We start from the raw sequence: 9,791 nt of genomic DNA on the forward strand, positions 1-9,791 counted from the left end.
ATGCGCTGTCTCTTCGGGCGGGTAACACGGGAATCAGTTGCTTTCAATCAGCTTTGTTTGGGGACGCTGCTTTACAATGCGCGCGTAAGCGTCGTCACGTGGTATTTTCATATTTCGCGGGTTTCCTTTATCAGTCAGAATAAATGAGTACATAATTAGTTCGTCACTGAAAATAGCGCAATTAGATGCCCCTCGTGGTTACCTACAAGTGCCTCATTGACACTTTAGTGATTTGGACAGTATTTCTCGAGTTAGATAATTAATTACAATTAATTAATTAAGTCTCATTAACGAAAAAATTACTCTCCGCTTCTTCACAGTACTGCAAACATTATCCACTAGGTTTTCTTCGAGTTACGCAATTTCTCTTTTTTTAAACCTTGGTGCATGATAGCTGGGACCCTGTATATATATATATATATATATATATATATATATATATATATATATATATATATATATATATATATATATATATATATATATATATATATATATATATATATATATATATTATGAGCATTTTTTCCGCATTCCAGATGTCACCAAAAGACTTGTGTCCGAGTTGTTGTCATTCCCGCTTCGGAACTCCCTAGATTCTACCGCCAGTACTGGCTGGCGTGTTTTATTTTTCCGGTCTGTACACAAAGAACGGGCAAGGGTCAAGGATGCGCGAATATTTGAATGTGTGTTGGATACTGCTAAAGTCGTTTTACGCCTAAGGGTGTGCTAAGTCTCCAACCTAGGACACTCGAGTGCGCTGTCGAAACTTCCTGCCCCTTCGAACGGCCCGGGACACAGAGCCGAGCAGAGTGCGGAGGTGATATGCATCTCTTGTATTTCTTTCCTGAACGAAAGCTCCGGGCGTGGGGCGGCCCCATGCACTCGCCATTCTGAAAGACACTGTTTCGGTTGACCAATTGTCCGCATGCCTTGTCAAGGCTATAGATCCGATACTTGAAGCAACCAAAACATGCGAGAGCGCTCTTTCCCGTGTTGACATCCCCTTGTTCCATACCACGTAGCAAGCCTAAGAAACAAACTGCATTGTGCGCTTCACGTACTTCGTTCAGTCCACGTGCGCATACACGTGCCATGTGACTCAGCTGTTGCAAGAAGCAAGTTTCGAATTCGCGCCAACTGCTGTAGTTTCTTGAGTTGGTGCAAGGAAACAAACCTTTACAGTCAAAGCTCATTCATTCGAACTCGAAGGGGACCATAAAATTGTTTGAACTAAATGGAGTTCGAATTAGCGGGCGGGCGCTAGAATGAATGAACATCACGCCACACTGCATGCACGGGCAGAAAATAAAGAAGCCACCTCTGGACTCGTTATCGCGAATCAGATGCGACTAGACTTTTTTGCACGTGATTTCGTAAATAATGTGCATGGAGCTCGAACAGCGAACTAAATTATTGGATCAGTCAGTCATACGCCAGATGTAGGCACCGCCATGCATTTATGTGAGCAGCGAGCCGTAATGTCGAAATAATGACGCTGTTTATGCTAGAAAACACGTTTGTTTACATGGCAGTGTCTAGTAAGTTCGATTTGGTTCGGATTTGGAACAGATTGTAATCTCTCTGCGTCGACTTCTTCTACGAGGAGCGATGGAAACCAGGGATCTAAGTTCCAATAACCGTTCTGGATACCGACGCGTTCGAATTATCGGGAGTTTTCGCCCATTGAAATGTACAGAGCTGCGCGGGGACCAGGACGACAGTTCGAATTAACTGTAAGTTCGAAGTAACCGAGTTCGAATTAATGAGCTTTTAATATTTGTTTTTTAGGTTCAAATGTCTGTTCAACGCAACATAAGCTTCTTCCGAGAGCACACTTTGGTATCACAAGAGAGATCCTTCTAACTTTAAACACTTTTCTCATTTCTGGTGTTGCAATAGCATTTTTAGCGTTTAATTTGCACGAAGAATAAATAGAAAGTGTCCATCAGATAAGGCTGAGAAAAAAGGGCGATCCATTGGAAAGAAGCCCTGAGATCCGTTTCTGATTGTAAGAAGAAACACAGCACAAAACCTGTCCAGCAGCATGCTCTTTACTTCAAGCCTGTGTCGTAATTTCATTTCACGGTGTGCATTCAACTCTGCACAGCCATTTGAGAGGACAAATAGTTGTATATTCCTGTTCTCTATTCAGACTTTTCCCGCAAAGCGGATGTTTTTTTTTTTTTTTCTTGCCTTCTTGTTTCGATGATTACCAAAAAGGTGCGCCTGAAAAAGGAGAAATTTTCAAATTAATTCGTGCTTTCTGCAAATAAATTAAATCAAGGAAAGCTGTGTTAATTATTAATATAACACGATAAATAACGCCAAAAATGACCCCGAATGAATAAAAAAAAATGGGGCAACCTAATAAATGGTTATTCCTCCTCCTCCTTTGCTACTGGGAGGCGAAGACCGAAGAAACCGTGGAGCTGGTGGTCTTAACTTGCTTTAATTTGGCTTTTCTTACGTCTTACCCCTTCTTAAAGAGAAAGGTGGGTAAAGATCGAAGCTTTTTTTCATGCAAACTGATGTAAATCAAAGTCCACAATCCACACCACTAAGTCCGAAATACAAACTGCCAAAGTCCAGTTCAACTCATCCAAAGTCCAAAGCCAACGCCCGCTTTACGAACACAAAGAAAATGCTGTGCGCCCCGAATGCAATGCTAGCGCATCGGGTAGACGCAGGTTTAATAACGCGATGGACCCAGGTTCGATTCCGACCCCGGGAAGCGTTTTGTAGGTGCGGAGCCCCTTAGGGGCTGGAACTGTTGGCGTCTCCTGTCGTCGTCGCCGTCGTAGTAATCATCGTTCGTCTTATGCATTCACGGTACTAAAACACCGGGATAGTCTTTTACGCCTCGCGCTAGAACGTAACGCGTACTAAAAAAACACCGGCACACTCGTTAACGCCTCGCGCTGGAGCGCTTCGTAATGCGTACTAAAATAACTCCGGGACACTCGTTAACGCCTCGCGCTAGAGAGCTTCGTGCTTCAGAGACAAAGCTGTACACCTGCACCCCCCCCCCAACAGTTTCATCTCCGTTGGCAAAAACGCCAAGGCGCCAAGAATACACTGATACACTGCATGCTTCGCCCCTCCCCAGGTTCCATGTTAGTTGAGATGGCCCGGGAGTTAGTCGTGAGGCGTGCACTCCCAACACCCGCTCGTGGGCTCCTTGCCTGCTCGCTACTTACCCTCACACTTCATGGCCTAGCATTTTCCCCCTCTCCACTTCGTCGAGTAGAACTTCCGGTTGACGATCCGCGCAGACACAAGAAAGCTTAGACAGCTCCGTGGTTAAAATTCAAATTTGAGTTCTTTAACGCGCCGAAGCTACACTGCTATTATAGGACGGAGGCGTGCCGTAGTGGACGGCTCTCGATGGATTTTAACCACCCGGGGATCCTTAACGGGCGCCGAAATTTCGACACACAATTGTTTTAGCCTCCACCTAAAAAGTGGGGGCCGCGGCCGGGAATCGAACCGGTCTCGTTGGAGAGCTCAGCAGAAAAACGCCTTAACCCCTAAGCCGCCTCGGCGGGTCCCAACGAAAATATATGAGCAGTGACATCACCGTTTGTCGAATGAATCCTTTCATTTATTTTATTTTTATTAAGAATTCTAATACTTCTACATTATGCGACATGCCACGTAAGTACCATTGTATCTATGTCGTCCTGTAAAATTCTAGACGAGAATGGAGCTTCGAAGCACGTTTTTTAACACAATTGAAGATCCCGTAAACTTGTAGTCGATTAACACACGATAGTTATCGAACTTCACGCAGATTGGTTATGTCTTCCACGTACTTTAACCTTTATCTGAAGGGTGCTTTAATATGCGCTAAATATAATTCTAAGTCTCACGGTTGAAGTTCGAAAAATTCCACTCAGTGGTATACTTCTAAAATCAGACTCAAACTACTTACCATACAAACTAAAATCAAACGCAAACTACGGTCTCAGATACTACGCATTCTAACTGGCTACTCTATATATCTAATTAAAAATGCGTTGCTACTAAAAGGATATAAATTAAAACAGCACGAATACAAAAGGAAAAAGCGTCCTCAACGATGCTTTCGCTTCAGCTTTCGCGGTCAGTTTTGTTTCCACTTTGTTCCCTTCCAATTTCTAGCTAAGTCCCTGCCCACCCCTTCCCCATTCCTCTCTCCAGAAGCAACTCCCATTCTGTAATTTGTTTCGGTTGTGTCATAGCAGTTTAAAGCATTCGCATGCGCATACACAAAATTTTTTTCGTTCCGTTGAGTTTAAAAGAGCAATCCTTACAATTGCTGACAAAAACAAAAACAATACCAAGTACTCGTTCTTTAAAATGCCCCTTTTGTCTTGGCTATTCATGCCTACGCTGCGTTTACATTGCCGCGAACCATGCATTGGATTTGTGAACCTCATCGGCGACCCTCACTTTACTGTGAGGTTCGCCGATCAACCCAAGGGTTACACTGCGGGCTGAAGTCATCGTGGCAGCAAGAAATGCATAAATGGGTAAAGGTTAACTGCATTGACTTCGCTGGAACTATTCGTGTGTTATATTCCCAGTGCCTTAACAATCCACGCGACATTTTCGCGAGAAAACGAAACAAAACACAATAAAGGAGTACCGCATTTTTCAGACGTATCATTCGTACATAAGTCGATGCAGCCATTTCTGGCGAAATTGCGAAGAGAATGGAATTGAATAAAATTTATTGAGATAGGGATAGCCACATGGCCGTAGTTAGGGAAGGGGAAGACGAAAAGGGAAGGGGAAGAGAAATTTCCACCCGATGAAAAGTCGACTCTGGTATACATTCCAAGAACCAAAACCCCTGTGGGCCTGCTTCTCCTCAATGCACGCAGGTACCAGCCACAGCGTCGGATTGGAAAGGCAGGCCAACCGTAAGAACCTGCATACGACTGACTGGAAAAACGGGGTCCACGCTTTTAGATCGCTCGATGGAAGCGAGGCGTTGAACGTGTCGTTGTCACTGCCCGCACACCAACTTTCGGAGTCAAATTTTGCGCCACTTCTTGTTACCGTATTTTCGCGCGTATAACCTGCTCCTGCATATAATCCGCCCCACACTTTAAGCCCGACGGAAAAGGAAAAAAATCCTCGCGTATTTCCGGCACCTTGGATACAGGAAAGGCTTCACCAAAGCTACTGCTCAAGCAACACATCGCATACTATGTTGGCAGAAAAGGCGTATATTTAGCAAGTAGAATGCACTGACTGCAAGGCGAAAGTCACAATTCACTCAGTGTCACTGCTCTCGCTATAGCTATCACTTGAGCCGCAGTCCTCACTGTTGTACGCAAGGTCATCTTCGGTTCCATCCATGTTATTTGTGATGCAGCATTTTTTTAAAGCTTTTAGTGTTAGTCAGTTAGGCTTAGCCAGTGTTACTGCGTAGAAACTTCTTGGCACAACGCACATTGCCGTGAAGCTGCACTAAAGGAAGAAAAACCCGCGTGTTATTCGCACCCCTACTTTGCCGCTGAAATTTTTGCATTTTCGGTGCAGGTCATACGCGCGAAAATACGGCATTTGTAGTATCCGTTCCCACGGTTACGGTGATTGGGCCAACAAGTGCGTTGAGTGGGGTAAGACCCGCGGAATGTAGGGGTGACAACCGTAAATGCGAGAGGTCATAATTTTATTAAAGGCGCTCGCACGAGCGTGCCTACTTCCCAGCGGGCCTACAGAATGTCGTGCCCCTTACCATTGTGCCAGTGTGCCAGTGGGCCGGAGGTTCTTCTAAGTGTTCCCTACTTTTCCAAAGGGTTCTTTCGAAGTATTGAGAATGTTTGAGTGGGCTGACATTTTTCTTGAATTACTGCAACATGTTGCTGCAATTCTGTATGTATATAAATCCCTGATCATCGCTCGTCGATTGGCTCAGTTTTCGGTAAACGCGGGGTGCCCAGATACGCGTAACGAAACAGCCTGGCGTGCCGTCAAACAGTGTTACCGTAACATGTCAGCTAAACGATTCAATAAATGGTCCTAAGCTATTCGTATACTTTCGTGAAATCACGAAAATTTTAAAAGAACAATCCTTACAGCCTTGGGTGGCGCTGCACACAGAAATCTGAAAAATTTGACAAGCCCCGAAAAATTTGTTCCCAGCGACACGTTTGTGCAAATAAGTAAAGAAGATTTCTGAAAAACTCGATGTAAAGCTTAGTGCTTCTTAAGTTCGCTTTTCTGCTACCATTTCTGCAGTGAAGCTCACTTCGGAAGAAATATTGAGGCCTTGCGTGTTTCGCGACATGGACAGTCACCATCACTAAACCAGCCGTACACAATTCAGTAACCTTCCCCGATAAGAAGTGATGTTCAGATAGTTTTTTTTTTAATGATGTGTACATAGTTCCAAAATTTAAAGGAAAAAAAGAGGTAAACTTGTCATCGCGTAAACAACATATCATGAATCTCTTTATTGCTTATATGTTTTCAACGTTCCAAATGGCATCTGAAAGCACGCAATAGATCCCTAAAGAGCTTTTTTTATAAACGAGGCGGAATTTCGGTACTCACAGAAACTCGCAGTCACGCAAGGAAATCGGAAGCACCCAACGAACACGCAGCGTGTCCCGAACGGACACCATATTCCCTGCAACAAGGAATAGAATTATTCGCCAGAAGCTCCTCGCAGGACTTCTCAAAGAAGTGCCATTAACAGCCTTCCAACTTTTTTTTTTTACAAAAGGATGGCAGAGTGCACGAGAAATTCGTCAACTTATCGACTGACATTATTCCCATTGTAGCAAATTTAAAGTTCAAACATCAACGCATAGAAGCCCATAACTGACCATTTTTGTCCCTCTTCGAAATTGATTCGCAATAGATGGGCTGCAGTCACAGGTTAAGGATGGGGAACTGGCAAATACACCAACCAAGGGCTTATATTTGCCTCTTCCTCAAGTTTAACCCAATCAGACAGAGTTCTATCGAAGATGTTTACATACAGGACGATACAATCTGTACCTTTATTATATTTCATCAGACCTTACCCTCGCACTGACCCCCTACGAAGTAAATGTCAATGCAAGAATTTCTTTTGATCTCGTTTTCAACATCTTCCTCCATTCTCTGCCCTAATTAATACTTTCTGCACGCCCATAGCGAAGGGGACGTTTTAATTGACTCTTTCCCCCTCCCCCTTCAAAGCATGTACATTCGCTCTCATTCGTCTTCACTTCAAAGAGTCATTAGACAACGCGTCGGGAAAGAACGAAAAGAGAATGTATTATAACCCACACATCAGGGCGCAGCGACTCGTGGTAACCGCGCTGCCCTACAAACAGAATTATCCAGTCAATTTTCATGCAACATGGTCATACCTGTAAAGCCTCTTCAGCGGAGCTAAAGAAGCACGGAATTCAGGGTACTGAGTTTTTGGAGCACTTTCACTTTTTCCATTTATACGTCAGGAATATCAGAATTGGTATGCAATAATTTTCGCCATAACAAAACTACGGAATTTCCGGCACGGAGATCTGGGAGTACTTACGCTTCTTGCAGTTTACTTTTATGTCGGGAATGTTGCAAAAGATATTTAACAATTTTCCCATTGAAATATCTCGTAAAATAAAAATAAGCATCTGCATGCTTGAACATGAGTAAAGCAGCTCAGCGCGAGCATTGAGACTGAGATCAGCAACAAAATGGCAAAAAAGAGCGACAAAGTGCAGCGGGAAGGGGGACTGCTCAACACCAAAACAATTTATGACAAAGAAACAAGGTTTACTCGGGACAAGATTGATTGTAGGGTTTAACGCGCCGACGCAACGCAGGCGATGAGGCGCGCCGTAGTGGAGGGCTCCGGATTAATTTTGACCACCTGGGGATCTTTAACGTGCGCCGAAATCTCGCACACACGGGCGTTTTTGCTTTTCGCCTCCATCAGAAAAGCGGCCGCCGCGGCCGGGAATCGAACCCGCGACCTCGTGCTCAACAGCGCAACGCCTTAGCCACTGAGCCACCGCGGCGGGTACTCGGGACAAAAAGTCGACAAATAATAGCAACAGCAACCGCAAACGATCTTACATGACCCTTCGCAAAACCTTAAGCTTTCCCCCTCCGTCTCTCCTCGAAATCATTATCGTTTGAAAAAATCAACATCAACATTGCATCAACAGTGGTTTGTATCCCCAGCCAAGATGTAGCTTTGTAGCTACTGTGATCGGCTGGTGAAGCGTTTTCAAAGTTGCGCTCAAAGTTGACTTTACTCTCAACTCTTTTTGTTTGTGGTAATTTGTGAAGAAGTTCCTATCTAGAGCCCACAGAGCAAGAGGTTCTGTGTAGAACATGCAGAGCAGGCACAAAGACGTACAATTCGAACTATAATTACGGGCCAGAGTTGTATATTTAGCTTAGTTGTAGGACGTTTGCGTTGAAATCATTATAGTTATGGTAGAAACCAGAGTTCTGGATCAACGCAAGTGTATTTCGTTTTCATGGCACTTTACAAAATGCAATGAAGTGTTACGATCTGTCGAACGGAATAATTACGGGTATACCCTTTAACATTCAACAAGTCACCTTTAACCTCGAGTTTCCTACTGTATTAGGCACAAATAATAAAAGGCCCCTTGCCAAAGTCGCCAAATACATGGTGCTGGGAATTATTCAAGTAATTGGAAGTACTCACGTTGCAGAATTGTCTGGTCCACCATGGAAAAAATCCTCCAACGAACTGACTTTGGCCGGCAACTATGAGTCCTGCAAAGAAGCGCTAGCAGTTTGGTAGCGGTGGTTCCGCGTGACTACAAAGGAGGCCGCGCACGGTACCATTAAATATGAGCATTCGCAGTGTGTCAATAAAACAGAAGTGTAATCAAAGTACAGTTTTGAAATTCCAAGTTCAGCCTCCTTATTCCAATAATGTTTCTTTACTGGTCCAGCGTAGCAGTACAATATCTCCTCGGGCCAGTTCAAGCGACCGTTATTTCCCGCGCAAATTGAAACAAAGGGGCTATTTAATCTAACGCTTGAAATGTCTGTATCTGTGTACTACTGATGTCCACTTGTAATCTTATTCGCGCGGACCGGCTTTCAATGCCTATGCCAAGTACCGGGCATTTGAGTTTCTTTTTCTTGATTTCTGATAAACATTTTGCAAAGCAGGCTTAGTCTCTAATTCCGGCTCCTCGCGTCTTGGTGATGTACGTAAGCACGAAAATATCCAGACATGTTCCGTGCGGGCCCCGAATGCAGTCTTTAAAAGCAGAATAAACAGTTACATCACCGTTTCGGAACGTTCAATGTGAACCTTACCAGCTACAAACAGCACAGCAGCAAAAATCCGAGGGGCTCGTCTACACATCACGACTGCCGTTGTCCGGGCACTGGTGTGTTTTCTTGTGGAATGGGCTTGTGGGTGTCGTTGCTTCGGCAACCGCACATTTCCTTCATAGCCAATGAGGAGCATACAAGCTTGGTGGCCGTTTGCCAGTGGAAAATAATTGGGGGAGTTCATCGTAACCGGTTGAATAGGCAGTCTCCATCTTACCGCCCCTGATTGGCTCCGAAACCCTTCCGGAAGTTTAGTATGTCTTGTTCTGCAGGTAAGGGCCCATCTTGTTTCGGTAATGATTCTACGAATATTGAAACGGTTCACGCTCAGTTGGCTGCGCTGTCATTTTATTTTTGCGCTGCTTTGGTTCTGGGCTCCCCTGTCGCAGCCCTTCGCCACCATAATTGTTGTGCACGCCAATGCTTGTTGCTGTTATTACAGCAAAAGATTGCGTCACTCGTGACGTCTTCTTGATTTGTAA

General features: G+C 44.4%; 1 long non-coding RNA gene across 1 annotated transcript; it reads right to left on the reverse strand.

Annotated features, from left to right (window-relative positions):
• Positions 1 to 2,044: 2,044 nt before the first annotated feature.
• LOC144153751 (uncharacterized) lies at positions 2,045 to 9,419 on the reverse strand. Its single transcript, XR_013319366.1, has 4 exons — positions 9,292 to 9,419; positions 8,666 to 8,736; positions 6,550 to 6,625; positions 2,045 to 2,229 (listed from the first exon to the last, which is right to left on the reverse strand). It is a non-coding gene; the product is annotated as an uncharacterized LOC144153751 (long non-coding RNA).
• Positions 9,420 to 9,791: the final 372 nt, after the last annotated feature.

This window comes from Haemaphysalis longicornis, unplaced genomic scaffold (assembly GCF_048455015.1).
Source record: "Haemaphysalis longicornis isolate Haplotype H1 unplaced genomic scaffold, Haemaphysalis longicornis Haplotype H1 scaffold_9, whole genome shotgun sequence".
Lineage (NCBI taxonomy): Eukaryota > Metazoa > Arthropoda > Arachnida > Ixodida > Ixodidae > Haemaphysalis > Haemaphysalis longicornis.